Consider the following 21,202-nt stretch of genomic DNA (forward strand, 5'->3'; position numbering starts at 1 on the left):
CCCAAAAACTGAGATCCAACATGTAAATAAAATAAATATAAAATATTTTATTTTAATTCGGGTCAACCCAACCCAATGAATATCAGCTACTAAAGCAAAGGGAGCCCAGCTTAACCCTATTACCACCATTTACAAATTATTTATATATCATAAAAATTTTCGTTCAATAAAAACCAATAACTCAATTTGACACTGTCTCTAGCAAGATCCATAATACTGCTAACACATGCGGAGTTCTAGATTTTAAATTTAGAAAATAATAAAACAAATAAATAACTGATGTTAAATCTATGAGGAAAAAAGTAGGTTACTTTAAAAAAGAACTCTTCCTATAGCTTGGAAAAATAGGGTGAACAGGAGTGAGCGTTCGACTCATAGAGTAAGATATTGATTTTATATACAATTTCTATAACTATCTAATTGTAATGCGTCCTTAGAAATGAAATGCATCATCTTAATACAAACCACGCAAAACAAGTCATATCACACCCAAGACAATCTGGAGTACTCACACATACATATATTGGGAGCTGATCCCCCTACTCAGCTTACTTAGTTCCAATATTTGCCAATGAGATTAACTCAAAGTTGGACTTTCTCCTAATATCTAAATTCGAGGGCCAACGAGATCAACTCAAAGCCGTACCTACCCCTACTTATCCATAATAAGGATCGGGTTCCAACGAGTCAAGCTCCAGCCGCGTCTACCCGTCCTACCCATATCCACATACACATCCACTCACACACACAACTCCAGATCACCATAAAATAACAACAACAGCAATGTCAACAAGCACAAATGCAATAAAATGTGTGCCTAATATTTAAATACATACATATATGTATAAGTAATGCATGAGCATGCATTGAATAAATATTAATATTGAAATTATAAATAAAATCAATATCTACTCACAGTATATTGTGGGTTATTATGGCTGCTGGATAAAGGAAAATAACTAACCTCGATCACCTAAATAATTATATTATAAATTTATTAATACTAATTCATGATAAGACTCCAAAGAGACAACAAACAGCCTAATTTATATCAAAAATTAGGCAGAGTTTCTCCTATACCTAGGACCTACTCAACCTACAAAATGGTTCAAATAATACTTCTAAAATCACACATCTCAACCCATATCTCATCAACATCATATGGCCCCTCCTGGCCCTCTAAACCAGGCAATAGTCACAAACTTAAAAAAGTATATTTTAGCCCCTAAAAGGGACATTCTGCAAAAGTCACTCAAATAAACTCTAAAAATTCTAAAACTTTGCCCCACGGTCCTCAGCAATATTATAAAGCTATTGCAAAAGGAATTATAATTTTTTAATAACCCTCGAATATTTTATAGATTTTTATTCTAAACTCGGTACTAAATAACTGAAGAAACTTTGGGTTTGGGTTTACCTATGCCAATTCTAATGCTTGAAACGCGTCCGGAGCATCTGCAAATGGTGGGGTAGCCTATAACTTTGACTCGGTTCCGAAATGGTTCCAGCAGCTTATCTGCTCAGCCCGAAATTACAGATTCGAGTAACAATCGAATTTTTACGAAACGAAAATACCTACGCGAAACCCATAATGCCAGGTTTGGAATAAAATATTTACATATAAAATAATTATTTGAAAATTAGAGATGTTACATTCTTCCCCCCTTATAAAAATTCATCTTCGAATTTTATACAAGGCAGAATAAAATTACAAGATTACATATTGAAAAAGTAGAGGTATTTGCTACCTATATTCCACTTTGACTCCTAGGTGCATTATTCCACTGACTGGCTCCTCTATAAAATCTTAACCATAGGAATCTGCTTTGACCTTAATTACCTCATCTGATAGTCCACTATGGTTACAGGCTGCTCCTTGAAAGTCAATTTCTCATTCAACTCTACTACATCTGGTTGTAGCACATGTGAAGGGTCAGGAACATACTTCCTTAGCATGGAGATGTGGAATACTAGGTGGACATGAGAAAGGCTTGGTGGTAACTCTAACTGATCGGCAACTGTTCTAACTCTATCAATGACCTCAAAAGGTCCTATGCATCTAGGTGGCAGCTTGCCTTCCTTCCCAAACCTCAGGACTCCTTTCATTGGGAAGACCTTTAAGAATACATAATCATCCACTGCAAACTCTACATTCTTTCACCTAGGATCCCCATAGCTCTTTTACTTGCTGTAGTATCCTAGCTATCATCATCATTTCATAGCGAAACTCATACCTCAAACCACTCCTTAATATTTTTCTGACATCTTCAGTGCTCACTATACCTCCACTGTGCTTGACTTGAAATCTCATAACTTCCATCAGCTTTGGTGCTTACCTCTCCTTCATTGTGCCCTAACGTATCTCTTAGTGACTTCAGTCCTCATACCTCTGTTTCAACAATCTCTACTTCCTAAAGACATGACTTATGTTCCTTATCCTATAGTATCCTATAAGATGCTTTCCTGTAGAACCTATCATAGGCATCTTATTCAACATCTTTACTTGTCCCACGACCTCAATGGTTAACACCTGTGAATCTTTTCACTCTCAGGACACTTCGAATTTCTAATCTACCTTGTGTCATTAGTAAGGTCCTTAGACCAACTCCTGTCCATCTTATGCATCTAGTCCTATAGAGCTCCATCCAAGTTCCAAGTGTACCCTACACTATCTATCAACATTGGAAAGTGAACTTGGTCTTTTCTCTTACATGACAAAAGTGTTTGTATTCCCTGATAACCCAGTTCATGCAACTTTATCATTTCCCACTCCTCCTCTAGAATTGAAATATCTTGACTTCTTCCTAAAACTTCTTATTATGTGACGTACTTCCTGACACATTAACACTTAAATCATGATTTCACTACTCCTTGAAACTATCATCTCACCATAACTTGTTTTAAACATGCCTTAGTGTGTCCCTAGCATACTTATTCTTTTCATTCTCATCATTGTAACCAACTCTACCGAGCTTTTCTCCTGTCTTTTGAATCTTATCCACTTCCTTTTTCTGTTTTGCTACTGTTAACATCTTTCTAACCTACTGTACTTATTTTTTAACTTTTGTTCTCTCTCACCCTTATACCTTTTCCTTCAAGGATGTCCATTCCATCATCGAATTTAACCTTCTTTTTATTTCTTAGTCCTATCTTGATTACCAGTTCCATTATTTCTAGAATTCTAACCTTACGATTGGCTCCTACCAACACATCTTTCACATTATGTAACACTTGTAATTGACCCTAGAAAATTCTTTTTATGTCTCCTTTCCCAACTTAACCATTAGAACATTATCATTCCCTACTACCCTTTATAGGAAATTGCTCGTCATAATTAGATAGGAGCCCTTGAAACTATAAGTTTTACCTGAACTAACATGACTGTGGGAAATGTGTGCTATGCCATAATTCCAGACAAGATACTTCATATGCCCATTCTCTTTAATATAACTACATATACTGCCTACAGCTCCCCAAACTTCAACCTCAAATTTTCCCATCAATAATAATTTCATTCATTGTAACTCATTGGTAAATAGTACTTCCTCCAACTTATAGTTCAGAAGGGTTGTAAGCCCTAGTAACTAGCTCGATTTAACTCCTGTCACCTCTCTGATCGTCTTTTCATACTTAACTTTAGGTACACACTTATCGTCATTTCCTTTTAAAGAGAATGTGTACGAACTAGTGCCTACCAACTTCTTAAATACTGGGTTACCTCAACACAATTTCCATTGCTTATGTAGTCTTCTTGAGCCAAAAGCACGAACTAAACTTGAAGAGAAGGAGAAATCAGCACACTATTGTCTGTAGCATAATGTTCAACCCATGTCTCTTGGTCTTTTTCTTGAAATTTCATCATCTTTTCTTATAAGATATCAGCTACAATAATCTTTTTGTTGTACCACCAATTTGTCTGACATATCATCTTAAGATTTACTATCTTTACTTATACTCCATTTATACCTTTTATGCTTACCCTTGTTCTTTTACATCCTTACATATATTCTAGAAGATATCTCTCACTAACAAAATTTTCTAGAATTGTTTCTAGTCATAATTACTGTCATAACTCTTATCCTAGTACTTCTCAGTGACTTGTGACTATTACTCATACATATTTCTTCTAACTCTATCTCCTACTGTCGTTCTATCACTTATTTTCATTCATGTTTCCTTATAAAGTGACCCTATTAGTCATACTAAAAATACTTACCTAACCCTTGATCACAGACCCCATAAATGCTATCTCACCATGTCTTCTCAGGACCTAAGCCTATGTGCCATTTTCCACCATCCTTTTTATTCGTCATCCTATTTGAACTATTAGGTTTACTTTTATTTAACTTACCACTTATTAATTCACTCATTTGCCTGATAGGATAGTTTAAGATACCATTGCACATCCTATAACTTTTACCTGCTCTGGTTGCATCCCTCAACTAACTTTCCTCACACTGTTAGAAGTTTAAATGGATCTTATTCCAGTGCTACCTACTCTATCTTGGGAACAGGAATAGACAAAGTTTGATCCATATCCTGCAACTCTGAACTCCATGTTTTGGCTCCTGACACTGCCCGAATTATGACCTGCTCTAAATCCTACACTTCTGGATCCTATATCTTGATAACTATCCTCACTCATGTAATCTAGTTATGGGCTTTCTAATATTGCTTTTCAGTTCATCCTATTTACCTTGCCCAACATGGCACTTTATGTACTTTATATTTCACTTTCATCTTCTTAATATTGTCATATTCTTGACTATTCGATTTGCTCTTTAATTCATCTCTTTTATCTTACCCAAAATAGAACCTTAATTACTTTATTCTCTAGTTCCATTCTTCTTCTTGACCTAACAGCTATGCTAGATAACTGTACTTTTTAGTGTCTTTGCTAGGTCATCTTCACCTTTGTACTACCCAGAATTGGTGTTTCGATCACTCTGATTAGCACTTTCACCACCATTCAAATTTCTCTCTTGTTACCTCTGAAGCCAATTATCCAAATTTTTATTTCCATGTTTTCTTTCATCTACTAATATTCTATGACTTATTTTCATTGACTTCTAGCCATTGTCCCTTTCGCTGCTTAACTATAACTACCTCTAATACTTCAAGGAGGAAATCTATGGGGATTCTAATTTCTTAAATCCACTCAATTAGTCAAAACTTATGGTACTAGACACCATAATCCGTCATTCAATTCATTGGCTCTTCATCCATCATGATCCAATCAAGTATGGTCCTTACAATGAAACTTATACTCTCTTCAGGATACTTGAGCCAACTACTCTCTACCACACTCTATAGTCCTATCTGGAACACTTTTTTAGGTCACCATCACTAGTAATAATCTCATGTCTTTCTTGAAAGCATAAGATCATACCCTACATCATAACTGACTATAACAGGGGCACTACATCTGTCACCCGGCTCAAAACCATGTCAAATCATTTACTCTCTTATCATACCATAACTTTTTAAATTATCATTTCATAGGCTATAAACTTTATTCCTAGCCTCTGATATTCTCTAGGTAGTAAGGTTGTACTTTGCATCTTACTAACACATGAGGGATATATTATTCTTACTAAGCTTTAGGCAAATGTCTCTTATCATGGTAAGACTATCCAAGACCCCATATCGGAGACTAAATGATCCCACTAAGTAAGTGTTATTATTACACTGCAACCATAGTAAAAACCTCTAGTCTCGTACCACTTATGCTATAACTCTATGCTCAAGTTAAGATAACTGCGTCACTAACTTTAGTTATCACCCATCTGCGATCTTTGATATTCTATCTCTAAGGTATTAAACCCTAACTAGGAGTTTTCCTAACTCCTCTACAGAAATAAAACTCTGTCTTAACATAACTATACCAAAACAAAGGTTGTTTGCAAATACTCTAATCATGGTGCATCACGAGGAAGCATGTAGCTCTACACAATAATCCCATGTCGGTACTGTAATCTACAGCTTACAACACAAACATCGACAACATTGTATAGTTACTACAATACGACCCACATACCAGATTTTTCGAATCTCTTATCTCTCTTGAACTCACTAATACTATACACTTACTCTGACGGGGTTATCCACTGATAACTACTAGCAGTGGTACCCTCGCTCCCATCTAAAGCAACTATATTGCTAAAAATTACCTTTATGTTCTCATGCCTTGCACTAGATAGGCACTGATAAACCCATTTTATATAGGTATTTTAGGGTAGTTTTGCATCTATTTTGCCCTTTTTAGTTTAGTAATTTTATGCTTTTAGTGCTTATTTTAGTTAATTTGTTAATTTTAGTTTTATTATATTTTATTTTTGGAATTTTAATATTTTTGATAGGTTTTAATAAGGTTTAAAGGCAAAAAGGTGCATATAGAAGAAATTCAAAGTGATTTGGAAGCTTAAAGTAGTGTGAAAAATGAAAAAAAAAATTTCTAAGGAAGAAGACCAGCCGAGATTTTCAAAGGCTTCAATATGCCCCATGTTGAAGGTCGTGTGAAGAAAAGAGTCATTCAGCAGGAATCCACATGAGGCATATAGATTCAACACTGGGTCGAGCAAATAGAGATTTTAGAACAAAACACACCGAATGTTTTAGGGACTTCAACATGCCTCGTGTAGCTGGTCGTGCAGAATCTAAAGGCTCCACATCCGAATCAACATGAGGCATGTGAAAAATGACTTAAATCAACATGAGGCATGTGGGATGGCGCTAGCAGATTTGCTGACATGGAAAAATTTTCTTTTTTCACACCTTTTACACCTTTTGTCTTTATCCCTTTAGAGACTTTTTTTAGGGCAAACCTGGAGGGGATATATAAGCATCATATTCTCATTTTTAACCATAAGTAGAAAGAGAGAAAATTCAAAAGAGGAAGGAAAGAAGGAAACACGCCATTTTTCTGGAGAAAGGACACCGGCAGAGTGACGTTTCTAGCTTCCATTTTCAGAGATTTAGATTCTCTTCTTCTGGGTTCTTTTATTTTTAGTGTAATTTTCATGTTTTCTTGCTCTATTTCATGTTTACTACTTGTAAATACAAGCATGAGTGAGTATATACTTAAGATTTCAGAGTTGGGTGTAATGATTTAAGTTTTATTTGTGGATTTGGAATAGTTTTAACCAGATTTTAGTATATATAAGTTTTGATTCTTATCTTGTGTGCTCATTTACATACCCATTGTTGGTACCCTTTGAGTTTTGTTCTTAATCATAGATTGAAGGACCGAGAGATGAAAATCTATGATAGATAATCAAGATAATGAACTTAATCACTTAGTGTTAAAAATAAATTAGTGGGTTAAGAGGAATTTTAAGTTGATTAAAGTGCTTAAATAGTTTTGGGTAATTAAACATTGCATGAGAATGGGGTTTAGTTTCCTTTAAAACACTTTTTAGTTTGCTTGAAAGAGAAATTAAAGGAAATCAGAATCAATTTCCTTCAAACTTGTATTTCCGTTAATCTTGGTTTTGCCTATCCAAATCCCAATGAAATTTACTTCATGAATCTCAACTCTGGAATCAATTTTTACCATTAATTAATTAAATCTTTAATTACTTGCTGAAATTTTAGTAAATTAGTGTAGTGCTTAGAATTTTAATTTCTTAATTCATTATAATTTCCTTATTTTCCCAATTTAATTTGCTGCATCTCTTACTCTATTTTTGGCACAAATTATTGATAGCACAAATAATCATGACTTTTATGATTTGGTACTCAAACAACAAATCTCTATGAGACAATATCTTTTCTTTACTACTTGAACGACCCGTACACTTGTGGAGTATGCATCAAGTTTTTGGCGCCATTGCCGGGGATTTGTTTTTGTTTGATATTAGAAGATTGATTGTTTGGTTAATTTGGGCACTTTATTTTTAATTTTAATTTCTTTTCTTTTTCATTTTACTTTGAGATTTTCTTGTTTTGATTTTTCAGGTACATATCTTTTATATGAAAAGAACAAAAAGTGCATAAATTAATTTAATTTTTGATTCTGAGATTAAAAAGACAGCTAAAGCTTTGAGAGCAAAGTCTAAAAGAAGAAAAGCTGAACTCAAAATTCAAAGACAGCAAGAGCAACATCAAGAGGAATAAGTGATAGAAGTTATGGCAGACAACAACAACAGATCAATTAAGGATCATGCTTTTCCTAGTTTTGAATATTTTAGACCAAGTATTACAAGGCCTAGAGTGGAGGCACATAATTTTGAGTTGAAGCCCTCACTTTGTCAAATGGTTCAACAATCACAGTTTGGGGGAGGTCCTACTGAGAGTCCACATGTGCACCTTGCACATTTTCTTGATATTAGTGACATGCTGAAGATAAATAGAGTATCAGATGATGCCATCCATCTGAGATTATTTCTTTTTTCTTTGAAGGATCATGTTAGGGAGTGGCTGCATTCATTACCTTCGAGTTCAATAACTACTTGGGATGAGTTGTCACAAGTTTTCTTGGCTCAACACTTTCATCCTAACAAGACTGTAAAATTGAGAAATGAATTAACTTCTTTCAAACCAAGGGATGATGAGAGTCTCTATGAAGCATGGGAGAGATATAAGGATCTTCAAAAGAGATGTCCACATCATGGAATCCCTAAATGGATGCTGTCGCAAGGGTTTTTGAGGTCGCTAGACGAATTCTCATCGAAGTGAGAAAAGTGAGGAGTCGCCACTTTAATTTTGAGGGAAATTAATGAAAATCATTTAAAAATAAATTAAAAAAAACCACTTTAAAAATAGAGATTCTAGGTTCAGGGTCCGCATACGGGTGGGGAAGGTGTTAGGCAACCCACCTCGTCCCTCAACAAGGGTAAGCAGATTTAATGTTATGCTTGTCGCAAGGTGTTTTGCGGTCGCCTGGACGAACCCTCACCGAAGTGGGAAAGAGTGAGGAGTCGCCACTTTAATTTTGAGGGAAATTAAAGAAAACCATTCATGGAATGCGAATTAAAATGAAACCACTTCAAATATAGAGATTCGAGGTTCGGGGTCCGTAAACGGGTGGGGAAGGTGTTAGGCACCCCACCTCGTCCCTCAGTGAGGGTGAGCAGATTTAACCTTACGTTCTTTATAAATTAGAATCGATAGTTAGAGGAGTTCGAATGGAAATGTTAATCCTTTTGATAAAAAGGAATATTTGATTTTTCACAAATTCGGATTACCCAGATACATAAGTAAATGAGACAACCATAGTGAATTGGTGTTGTGTTACGATTTTCGTTTGTGGGATCACTTTGCATATTTGTTAGCATTTGATTTGAGAATCGGATAAGAACTCTCCTCCGATCTCTTTTAGATTAAAATTTCGATTGGAGATTGGATAAGAACTCTCCTCCGATCTCTTTTAAATATTTGCTAAAATTTTTGGATTAAGAATCGGATAAGAACTCTCCTCCGATCTCTTTTAATTATTTATTTATTAAAATTTTTGGTTGAGAATCGGATAGGAACTCTCCTCCGATCTCTTTTGAATATTTATTAAAATTTTGGATTGTTAATCGGATAAGAACTCTCCTCCAATCTCTTTTGAATATTTATTAGAATTTTTGGATTGAGAATCGAATAAGAACTCTCCTCCGATCTCCTTTAAATATTTATTAAATTTTTAGCTTGAAAATCAGATAAGAACTCTCCTCCGATCTTTTTTAAATATTTATTAAATTTTTAGCTTGAGAATCGGATAAGAACTCTCCTCCGATCTCCTTTAAATATTTATTAGATTTTTAGCTTGAGAATAGGATAAGAACTCTCCTCCGATCTCTTTTTAGCTTGAGAATCGGATAAGAACTCTCTTTCGATCTCTTTGAATATTTATTAAAATTTTTGGCTTGAGAATCGGATAAGAACTTTTCCGACCTCTTGAAAACTGATTACATCTACACATCATAAGAGCCTAAGATTAAGGGTTCTGGCATTCAAAGATGCCGGGGATCTGAATAAGGCTTCTTTTAACTCATTGGTACCTCGTGACTAGACAGGGGATACCAGACTGAATTTTACCAACCTCCTATGTGGTCGCCTTACCAGTACCTTTTGACAGGCGATACCCGATCTGTTCCATTTGCTTATCTAAGATTTGGTTTTATTCCACCTTATAACGTCTTACCCAATCGTCTTCTGTGTTAGTCTAGTGATTCAACTTTACTATTTTCCTGACTTATTATTCAGACCTTTTATTATTTTAAAGAAACTCTTAAGATACAGTTATCTACATTTTATCCAACTACTTATACGCTACTCGGGACTAGAACACTTGCATTTAGAAGTAACAAAGACTAACAAAAAGAATGGACTGATTAACAAAGAAGTAAAATCGAGAATAACCTTCTTCGCATTTTTTTAACGCAATATAAACTTGGTGAAAATTACAAACATAAAAAAAAAAAAAGGAAATACGTAAAATAAAAATGAGCACTTGATAAAGCAGCGATATAAGCACTCACCTGTAGGGAGCCGAATCTATTGAACTAACTACGGAATCACAAAACGTAATAGGACTGCGGGCTGATAGCCTGAGGGCTAAGGTTCGCCTTGAAATGAAGGATACTTCGCTAAAATGCAGTCAGGTCAAAATAATAACCGAGTTTGAATGAAGTTGAGCTTGGACAACGGGAGTGGAAATAAAGATAACAAAGAACTGAAAGTGAGAGTGTCACAGGATAATGAACGAACTGAAAATGGAGAGTTTCAGTATTCAGAAATCCCTTTGCAAGAAAATACTTCAGAAAATTGGTTTTTAAAGTTTTTCTTATGAAAGCTTAAAAATAGCAGAGTAACGAACTGAATTAAGTTTCAGAGTCCTTCCGCTATAGTCACCACCTTTTTCTTCGTCCTCCCTTGAACAGTTTTCATGCAGGTATTTATAGGGACCGGGTGCTCCCCATGAAGGGTCAGGATTTATTTTGAGGGAGATGGAAGGTTTGGATTTTGAAGGACATGATCTGATGCTTGGGTATTAAAGAGAATCAGAATGAACGGCTGAGATCCTTTTCAGAAATTTTTGTCCTTTTCCTCATCTAATCTGACGGCTCAAATTTTCTTATCCGGGGCGATCCGAGGGCTGGGAATAAAAGGCGCCGGTCTTGTTGTCTTCTTCTTTGATCCAAGGGCCCCGGGTTCATCTTTACAAGTAAGATCAACGGTGGAGATTGGGATGCATAGCGCTATCATGACATACTCTGGCACCTGTCAGTAATGTTGGCGATTCTGAGGCGTGCGGTGGAGATTTTGTCTGCAACGCTTTAACTACCTCGTCTCTGATTATGATGACATTTAGCGGTAGTTGTCTTATTCTCTTTGTTTTCTGACCTCCCTTCCCTTCCGATCTTTCTAACATGATCCTTTTCCGATCTCTCATGCCGGGCTCCCCTCTTCCGACCTCTCCTACTCCGATCTTCCCCTTTATCCGGTCCGATTCAGTCAAAGCATTCATTCCTTCGATTCCCGAGACATCCACTTCGTTTTCTGCTTGTAATAAATGCTCAGACTTTCCCTATATATATACCTTCAATGGGAAACCCCTCCGCATTTGGTTTTCTCCTCTTCCTTCTCACATTTCTTGTTCTAACCGCTCCGACAATAATCCAGGCCATGATAGTTGCTTTTGATCTTTTTCTGATTGTCCTTTTGATTCCTCGACTGAAAATTTACGATCCCAGTGATCGGAGAATTACGATAACTCCATTTGATGACAGTGAGAGAACCGGACTAATTTGCTGACCTGGATCGAGGACCTCGATCGTGTCGATCTCGAATCGTTCGACCGATATAGTCGGCGAACTGATTTTGGGTGAAAAGACTGCTAATATTCCCCTTAACATCGGTGACTTCGCCTTGAAGTTCATTTGGCTCCTCACCACATTAGGCGTCCCGACTACAGCTCAGTTCTGGTCGATGATAGTGGAGATGACTCTCCATCCTCATGAGAGTCATAATCACTCCATCTGAGCTGTACATCTATCTGTTATCTATGGCCGGACAAATCTTTTGATTCAGCCATGAGACTAGGTTTTGACATAGGCCTTTATTAGATAGGATGTTCCACCGATCTCTAAAGATCGCCCCTATGATGTAATCAGACCTTTAATGTAATCCGATCTCTGGAGATCGCCCCAAATGATGTAATCCGACTTTTAATGTAATACGATCTCTAGAGATCACCCAAATGATGTAATCTGACCTTTCAGCAATAAAATTTTATTTTGACAACTATCATTTTTATTATTATTGCATTGATTATTTTTCGATCTCTGATGTGTTTATCTGATCCGGTTCCTAACTGAACAGCCCTTGATCAATCCGTACTTCTAAACATTCGCCTTAATTCACCGATCTCTAACTAGCCGATCTCTCCTTATCATGGAATTTCTGGAATATTCGTGAGACGTGTCAGGAAAGGGCTGGAGAATCCCGCAAATCGATGCACCGCTTGGAATAGTGTGAGCATTAAATGCTCAGACGGGTATAAATAGGGGATGGGTCAGCCAGTTGCTCTCTTATGTCATTTTCAGCATCCTGCGAGCGATTCCAAAATTCTCTCGATTTTTCAAGTTCTTCCGACACCGATCAAGCTCCGGTAAGGGTTTTGATATTTCTTTTAGCTTAAATTTTCTATTTCCTTTGAAAATGAGCGACGCCGAGGGTCAGAGAGCGGCAAGCCCCCCTTCCATTTAGATCTCGTGGTCGTCCGATGAGGTAGAGGTGGTCGGGCCAAGCGGGCGACCTGAACCTCCTAGGACCTCCGTTTCAGCCCGTGGTCAAGCGGCACCTTCGAGGCAAACACATTCTTCAGGGAGAGAAAACCTCCCCATGGACGAGCTACCATCAATTCTTCAAGAAGCCGACCTTCAGTCGTTCAGCCAAGAGTATAATATTCAGCCCGATTCATACGAGCTCATTAAGTGTCACGGCGATATTCGAGTCGATCACTTTTTCGAAGAGAATGACATGATTATGGTATATGAAGAGCAATTAAAAGCCGGGCTGCGGTTCCCTCTTAACAACTTCTTCAAAGAAGTTCTAAACTTTCACCAAGTGTGAATAGCCCAAGTTCACCCGAACTCATGGCGGATCCTAGTGGCCTTCAGAGGCCTTTGCCGAGCCAAGGGACTCAGTCCTACAGCTAAGGTGTTCGCCGAACTGCATAGGCTAACCCGTGGAAAGGACGATGAGTATTGGTTCTTCCAGGCAAAGCCACATTGCGGGCTTTTTACCGATCTGCCCTCCTCCCTGAAGAATTGGAAGAATCGCTTCTTTATTCTAAGGAGCAAAATTTCGAACGGCTTTGAGGGTTTCCCACGCAGCTGGCTACATCAGGGTTCATTAATTCTGAAGCGCATCACCCTGAATAGGGAAGAGGGCATAATGGTGATGGAATTGAAAGATCAGGTGGCCCGACAGAAGTTCTCTTGTTTAGATGCAGTGACAGTCGAACTGCATCACTGGACAATGGAGTTGATCACTGGCGAAGATCACGGGCTTCAGCTCTCTGACCTCGGCCTCGGTATTTTCTATATCTCTGATCTTTGGGCCTTAGTGATCTCACTGACCTTTTCTTTGTGCAGTTATGACGAGTGGTGAGGGTTTGCAGGAGAGCCGGAAGCGAAAAAGAGAGGTCTCCCGGAAAGTGCGGGAGATGAAGCGGGCCGAGCTGCTTCAGATGCCCAGGCATGATGCTGGGGAAATACAAGGAGGCTCGTTTCAACCCTCGGGACAGCCAATCCCCGACATAGAAGTGGTCCGGTCTCCTCCTCGCCAAGAAGAGTCGCCACCCCCCCTCCAGTTACTTCGAGTGCGGAAGGGGGTTCTTCCCATCCTACCTTGAGGACCCTCTCCCGCAGCGCTCAAGTACTGATCCACTCCCTGGAGAAGAACCGAACTGTTTGGGAGAATTCGGGTTTGGCTAAGGTTTTGGGGGCCTCTATCTGCCTTCGGAAGGATCGGGATAGGCAATCCCCGAACAACCTCGATGACATCTTGACCCAGACTATGAGCCTAAACGTGGAGAGCTTGGTGAACCAACATATTGTCCAAGAAAAGGCTCACCGCTTGAGGCAAGAGGTCGAAAAGGTGGGTTAGGAAGCCGCTTCCCTTTGGTCTCAACTTTCATCCACCCAAAACTACATATCTGAAATTGAGGGGCGGATGAAATTCTACGAGGATAAGCTAGCCGAACAAGCCCATGTTCTTGAAGAGGTTCGGGCGCTCCGAGCCGCTGATGTCGCTCGCCTCACTAAGGAGCTTAAAGCAAAAGAAGAAGAGGCAGTGACGAGGGAGGCCGGTGCTTATGTAAACGCTCATGGGGATCTCTTGGCCGAGCTCAAGAAGCGATATCCCGAGGAGGACTTCTCTTGGATGGTGGATCTGGCTCCCCAGGATGAAGGTGAGGATAGTGAGGAGGAGGCTGAAGGTGAGAGAGGAAGCGAGAACAGGCTGGGGGTGATCCTCCAGCTGAATGACTTGTATATATTTTAGTTTGAAATGAAATGAAATTCCCTTTGTTTAATGCTTGGATGGGATCGGAGAGTATCTGAATTGCATAAGCACTTGATTGTCTGAACATGTCACAACAACTAAAAGTGATTATTAATCTAAGTGTAAGAGGTCGGAAAACACTATAAGCATGAGATCGGCTGAGAACAAACGCTAAACGGGACTTGATTAAAATTGGAAATTTAACTTGACCACTTAAGATCGGAATCATCATTAAACCGGATCGGAACCTTAACTTTATCAGACGATTATCTCCAAACTTTTAAAAGGGAGATCGGCAATAAGACTGGTGACATAAAGATCTAGTGTTGGTTCAATTTCGTTTGACAAGAGAGATCGGAAATGTAATTGACAAGTCAGGAGACTTGGCAATTGGTTTGAGAGATCGGTGAGGCTTTAAATGATAAGGGGACTTAGTATTGATTCGATTCATTTTGAGAAGAGATCGAAAATGTGATTGACTGGCAGAGGGAGAATCAGTGCAGGGGATCGGCTTCAAAGTTTATTGATTTCAGGGATCGGCCAAAATATGGTGTCAACAGCTGCCCCTCTTTATATAATTCCTACTGTAAAGAATTTTCCGTGTAGGGATTATGTAAAGATTCAGACCCATATTTTGAACGATTGGGCATTGAAATGTTGAGGTTGGTAACAGGAATTTAAATGTTGAAAAATTAAAGTCAACTTGGGTCAAGGAACCAAAAGTTGATTAACAGGAAATTTAAATGCAAGAAAATTAAAATCAACTTAGTTGATTTAATTTTTCAGCATTTAAATTTCCTGTTAATCAACCTCTGGTTCCTTGATCTAAGTTAATTTTAATTTTCCTGCATTTAAATTTCCTATCAATCAACCTCTGGTTCCTTGATCTAAGTTGATTTTAATTTTCAAAGAGGTTGATTGATAGGAAATTTAAATGCAAGAAAATTAAAATCAACTTAGATTAAGGAACCAGAGGTTGATTAACAGGAAATTTAAATGCTGAAAAATTAAAATCAACTTAGATCAAGGAACCAGAGGTTGATTAACAGGAAATTTAAATGTTGAAAATTAAAATCAACTTAGATCAAGGAACCAGAGGTTGATTGATAGGAAATTTAAATGCAGAAAAATTAAAATTAACTTAGATCAAGGAACCAGAGGTTGATTAACAGGAAATTTAAATGCTGAAAAATTAAATCAACTTAGATCAAGGAACCAGAGGTTGATTAACAGGAAATTTAAATGCAGGAATATTAAAATCAACTTAGATCAAGGAACCAGAGGTTGATTAACAGGAAATTTAAATGCTGAAAAATTAAAATCAACTTAGATCAAGGAACCAGAGGTTGATTCACAAGAAATTTAAATGCTGAAAAATTAAAATCAACTTAGATCAAGGAACCAGAGGTTGATTAACAGGAAATTTAAATGCTGAAAAATTAAAATCAAATTAGATCAAGGAACCAGAGGTTGATTAACAGGAAATTTAAATGCAAGAAAATTAAAATCAACTTAGATCAAGGAACTAGAGGTTGATTAACAGGAAATTTAAATGCTGAAAAATTAAAATCAACTTAAATTAAGGAACCAGAGGTTGATTAACAGGAAATTTAAATACTGAAAAATTAAAATTAACTTAGATCAAGGAACCAGAGGTTGATTAACAGGAAATTTAAATGCTGAAAAATTAAAATCAACTTAGATCAAGGAACCAGAGGTTGATTAACAGGAAATTTAAATGCAGGAATATTAAAATCAACTTACAAAGCAAATCTAATCTCGACACGGAAAGTTCCTCCACTACGAAGTGTACTTAACTGGATCCCGAAGGCCAATGAGTAATGGAGGACGATTTACAAGACTTGACATACGATCTCATTTCTTCGGATGCCCCTTTTCTGTTCTTGACTTTCTTCTTATTTTGCGAAAAGCGCCCTTGCGGGTTTTCACTTTCCTTTTGCCCATTTGACTAGAAGCGCCCTTCCAGGTTTTCACCTCTATTTTTTTTTTAGGCCATTTCCTGCAAACTCATAGCAAAGTACGTGAGGTTATCAATTTTCAAATCCTAATCTTATGGCAAAATCTTAACTGATTAATAGTGCAGAGAAAATAGCATTAGAGTGTGAGTATAAAGATAAAGCAAAAAGACAAATTCAAACGTGAAGAAGATAGATTGGATTGAAAGGATGACTTTATTAAGGCTTTAAGAAACAAAGATATAGTTTTAAATGAAAAGGGTACAAGGATAGATCTCACGTATTCCTTGTAGTCAGATTTGAAGTCCTTTAACTGTCATTATTTCAAGTGCTCTGAAGCCTCATGCCATGACGATTTATTTCCATCCTCGGTTTCATTCCCCTTTCCTTATTTCTCCCTTTTGGTTCTTGGGATGCCCTTCCGAGTTTTCACCCTGTCGCAAGGGGTTTTGCGGTCGCCTGAACGAACCCTCACCGAAGTGGAAAAGAATGAGGAGTCGCCACCTTAGTTTTGAGGGAAACTAAAGAAAACCATTTGTGAAGACAAATCGAAAGAAAACCACTTCAAAACAGAGATTCTAAGTTCGGGGTCCGTAAACGGGTGGGGAAGGTGTTAGGCACCCCACCTCGTCCCTCAATAAGGGTAAGTAGATTTAACTTCGCATTTTTATAAATTAGTTAGGAGGGCTTGAATGGGAATGTTAATCCTTTTAATAAAAAGGAATATTTAATTTTTCACTAAATTTAGATTACCCAGATACATAAGTAAACGAGATAACCTTAGTAAGTTACTGTTGTATATTAGTTTTGTTTGAAGGGCTATTTTATTGGAATTCAATTTTTGGAATTGGATGAGAACTCTCCTCCGATTTCTTTTGAATATTCATTTAAATTTTAGATTGAGAACCGGATAAGAACTCTCCTCCGATCTCTTTTAATATTTATTTTTAGATTGAGAACTGGATAAGAACTCTCCTCCGATCTCTTTTAATATTTATTTTTAGATTGAGAACCGGATAAGAACTCTCCTCCGATCTCTTTTAATATTTATTAAAATTTTTAAGCTTGAGAAACGGATAAGAACTCTCCTCCGATCTCTTTTAATATTTATTTGAATTTTAGATTGAGAATCGGATAAGAACTCTCCTCCGATCTCTTTTAATATTTATTAAAATTTTTGGATTGAGAATCGGATAAGAACTCTCCTCCGATCTCTTTTAAAATTTATTTTTAGCTTGTGGATCGGATAAGAACTCTCTTCTAATTTCCTTTAAAATTTTTGTTAACGTTTTTAAGCTTGGGAACCGGATAAGAACTCTCTTCTGATTTCCTTTAAAATATTTGTTAAAGTTTTAGATTGAGAATCGGAGAGGAACTCTCCTCCGACCTCTTTTAATTAAACGGTGGTCGGATGAGGATTTTTCTGATCTCTCTAAATTTTACCTATCGAGAGAGCCTAAGGCTAAGGGTTTTGACTTTCAAAGGTGTCAAGGGGTCTGCGCGAGACCTCTTTAACTTATTGGTACCTTAGGACTGGGCAGGGGATGCCAAACCGAATCCTCCGACCTTCCAATATGGTCGTCTTACCAGCATTTTTGGCAACCGATCTATTCCATTTAGTTACCCAGGTTTTGGTTTTGCTCGTCTTAGGACGTCTTGCCCTATAACCTATTGAGTTATTCTAGTGACTCAGCTTTACCATTTTCCAGGTTTATTATTCAGACCCTTCATTATTTCAAAAGGACTCTTAAGTTGCCGTTACCTACATCTCATTCAACTACTTATGTATCGCTTGGAACTAGATGACTTACGCTCAGAAATAATAGAGATTAACAAAGGTATCGACACGGAAATAAACTAGAGCACAACCTTTCTTTATATCTTTCTAGCGTGATATGAACTTAAAGAAAATATCATACATAAAGAAAGAAGAATGGGAATGCGTAGAACAAAAACTAAACTTAATAAAATGGCAACATGAATACTGACCTGTAAGGAGTCGATTCTAGTGAACTAACCGAGAATCACAAAACGCAATAAGATTGCAAGTTGATAGTTGGGAGACTAAGGTTCGCCTTGGAACAAAGAGTGCTTCACTAAATGCAATCGAGTCAAAATTATACTTGAGTTTAAACGAGATCGAACATGGATGATGGAAGTGAATATAAAGATAACAAGGAACTGCAAAATGTGAACGCTGTGGGATGATGAACGAGCTGAAAATGGAAAGTTTCAGTGTTCAAAATCTTTTTAAGAAAATACTTCAGAAAACTAGTTTCAAAGGTTCTTCTTATGAAAGCTGAGTAACGATCTGAATTAAATTTCAGAGTTCTTCCGCTATAGTAACTTCCTTTTTTTTCGTCCTCCCCCTGAACAGTTTTCATGCAGGTATTTATAGAAACCGGGTGCTCCCCATGAAGGGTCATGATCTATTTTGAGGGAGATGGAGGGTCAGGATTTCGAAGGACATGATCTGAGGCTCAGGAATTAAAGAGGATCAGAACGGACGACTGAGATCCCCTTCATAATTTTTGTCATTTTCTTCTTCTAATCTGACGGTCCTAAATTTTCTTGTCCAGGGCGATCCGAGGGCTGGGAGTGAAGGGCGCTGATTTTGTCGTTTTCTTCTTCGATCCGAGGGCTCCGAGCTCGTCCTTACAAGTAAGATCAACAGTGGAGATTAGGATGTACTGTATTTGTTCGTGACGCATGTCAGAAATGCGGGCGATTCTGGGGCGTGCGGTTGAGATTTCTCCTGCAACGCTTTAACTACCTTGGCTCTGATTATGACGATAATTGCCAGGAGCTGTCTTATTCTCTTTGTCTCCCGATCTCCCCTCTTTTCCGATCTTTTCAATGAGATCCTTCTCCTATCTTGCATACCGGTCTCCCATCTTCCGATCTCTGTTATTCCGATATTTCCCTTAATCAAGCCCGGTCCGGTCAAAGCATTAATTCCCCTCGATTCCCGAAGCGTCCGCTTCGTTTTCTGCTTAGCAATAAATGCCCGATTTTCCCTATATATACCCCCTGACAGAGGAGACTTTCTTCATTCGATTTCCCTCTCTTCCATCTTACTTTCCAGTTCTAGCTGCTCCGACAGATGTTCCGGCCATGATTGTGGCTGTTGATCCCTTTCCGATGGACCTCTTTATTCTCCGACTGAAAATTTACGACCCCGGTGCTCGAATAATCGTGATAACCTTGTCTGATGATGGTGAGAGGACTGGACCAATTAACCGATCTAGATCGCGGACCTTGATCGTGCCGATCTCGAGTCGTTCGACCAGTATAATCGGCGAACCGATTTCGGCCGAGAAGACTACTAACATTTCGCCGACCCTTGGTGGTCGCTCTTCCGAGTTTATTTAGCTTCTCACCACATTAGGTGTTCCAACAGCGGCTTTCCTCCACATTGGGTGTTCCGACAGCGGCTCGGTTCCGGTTGATGACATCCTTTGGATCAGTCACAATGTTGACTTTGACATAGGTCCTTTAGATGGGATGTTCCACCGGTCTCTGAGATCGCCCAAATGATGTAGTTTATTTTCTATGTAATCTGCTCTCTAGAGATCACAGAAATGATGTAGTCCAATTTTAATGCAATCCGATCTCTAGAGGTCACCGAAATGATATAATCCTATCTTTTGGAAATAAAGATTTTATTTGTCAATTATCATCTTATTATTATTGCATTAATTATTTTCATCTCTGAAGTATTTATCCAATCTGACCTTTAATTTAAATGACCCTAAACTGATCCGTAATTCAAAAGATTCATCTTAATCTGCCGATCTCTAGTTAGCCGATCTCTTTATGGAATTTCCAGAATATTCATGAGACATGTTAGAAACAGCTGGCAGATCTCGCTGACCGATGCACCGCCTGGGATGCCGTGAGCATTAAATGCTCGGACGAGTATAAATAGGGGTGGGGGTTAGCCATTTGCTCTCTTGTGTCATTTTCAGCTTCTCGTGAACAACTTCAAAATTCTCTCGTTTTCTCAAGCTCTTCCGACTCCGATCAAGCTCCGGTAAGGGTTTTGATCCTTCTTTTAGTTTAAATTCTTTATTTCCTTTGAAAATGAGTGGCGCCGAAGGTCAGAGAGCGGCGAGTCCTCCTTCCATCCAGTTCTCATGGTCATCTGATGAAGTAGAGGTGGTCGGGCCAAGGGCCCGACCTGAACCTCCTAGAGTCTCCGTTCCAGTTCGGGAATAAGTGACGTCATCAAGGCATGCGCCTTCTTCAGGGAGAGAGAATCTTCCCATGGACGAGCTGCCATCGGTCCTTCAAGAAACCGATCTGCAGTCATTCAGCCAGGAGTACAACATTGAGCCCGATTCATATGAACTTATCCGGTGTCACGGCGATCTCCGAAGAGAACGACATGATTATGGTATACAAAGAACAGTTGAAAGCCGGGCTGCGGTTCCCTCTTGACAACTTCTTTAAGGAAGTCTTAAAATTTTTCCAAGTGTGCATAGCTCAAGTTCACCCGAACTCGTGGCGGATCTTAGTAGCCTTTCGAGGCCCCTGCCGAGCTAAGGGATTCCGTCCTACGCCTAAGGTATTCGCCGAACTGCATAGATTAACTTGTCGAAAGGACGACGAGTACTAGTTTTTCCAGGCGAAGCCACATTGCGGGCTCTTCATCGATCTGCCCTCCTCCCTGAAAAACTGGAAGAACCGCTTCTTCATTCTAAGGAGCAAAATTCCGAACGGCTTTGAGG

General features: G+C 38.3%; 1 non-coding gene across 1 annotated transcript; it reads right to left on the reverse strand.

Annotated features, from left to right (window-relative positions):
- Positions 1-8,508: 8,508 nt before the first annotated feature.
- On the reverse strand, positions 8,509-8,615 carry LOC131179017 (small nucleolar RNA R71). Its single transcript, XR_009148024.1, has one exon. It is a non-coding gene; the product is annotated as a small nucleolar RNA R71 (small nucleolar RNA).
- Positions 8,616-21,202: the final 12,587 nt, after the last annotated feature.

Source organism: Hevea brasiliensis, chromosome 3, assembly GCF_030052815.1.
Source record: "Hevea brasiliensis isolate MT/VB/25A 57/8 chromosome 3, ASM3005281v1, whole genome shotgun sequence".
NCBI classification, from domain to species: domain Eukaryota; kingdom Viridiplantae; phylum Streptophyta; class Magnoliopsida; order Malpighiales; family Euphorbiaceae; genus Hevea; species Hevea brasiliensis.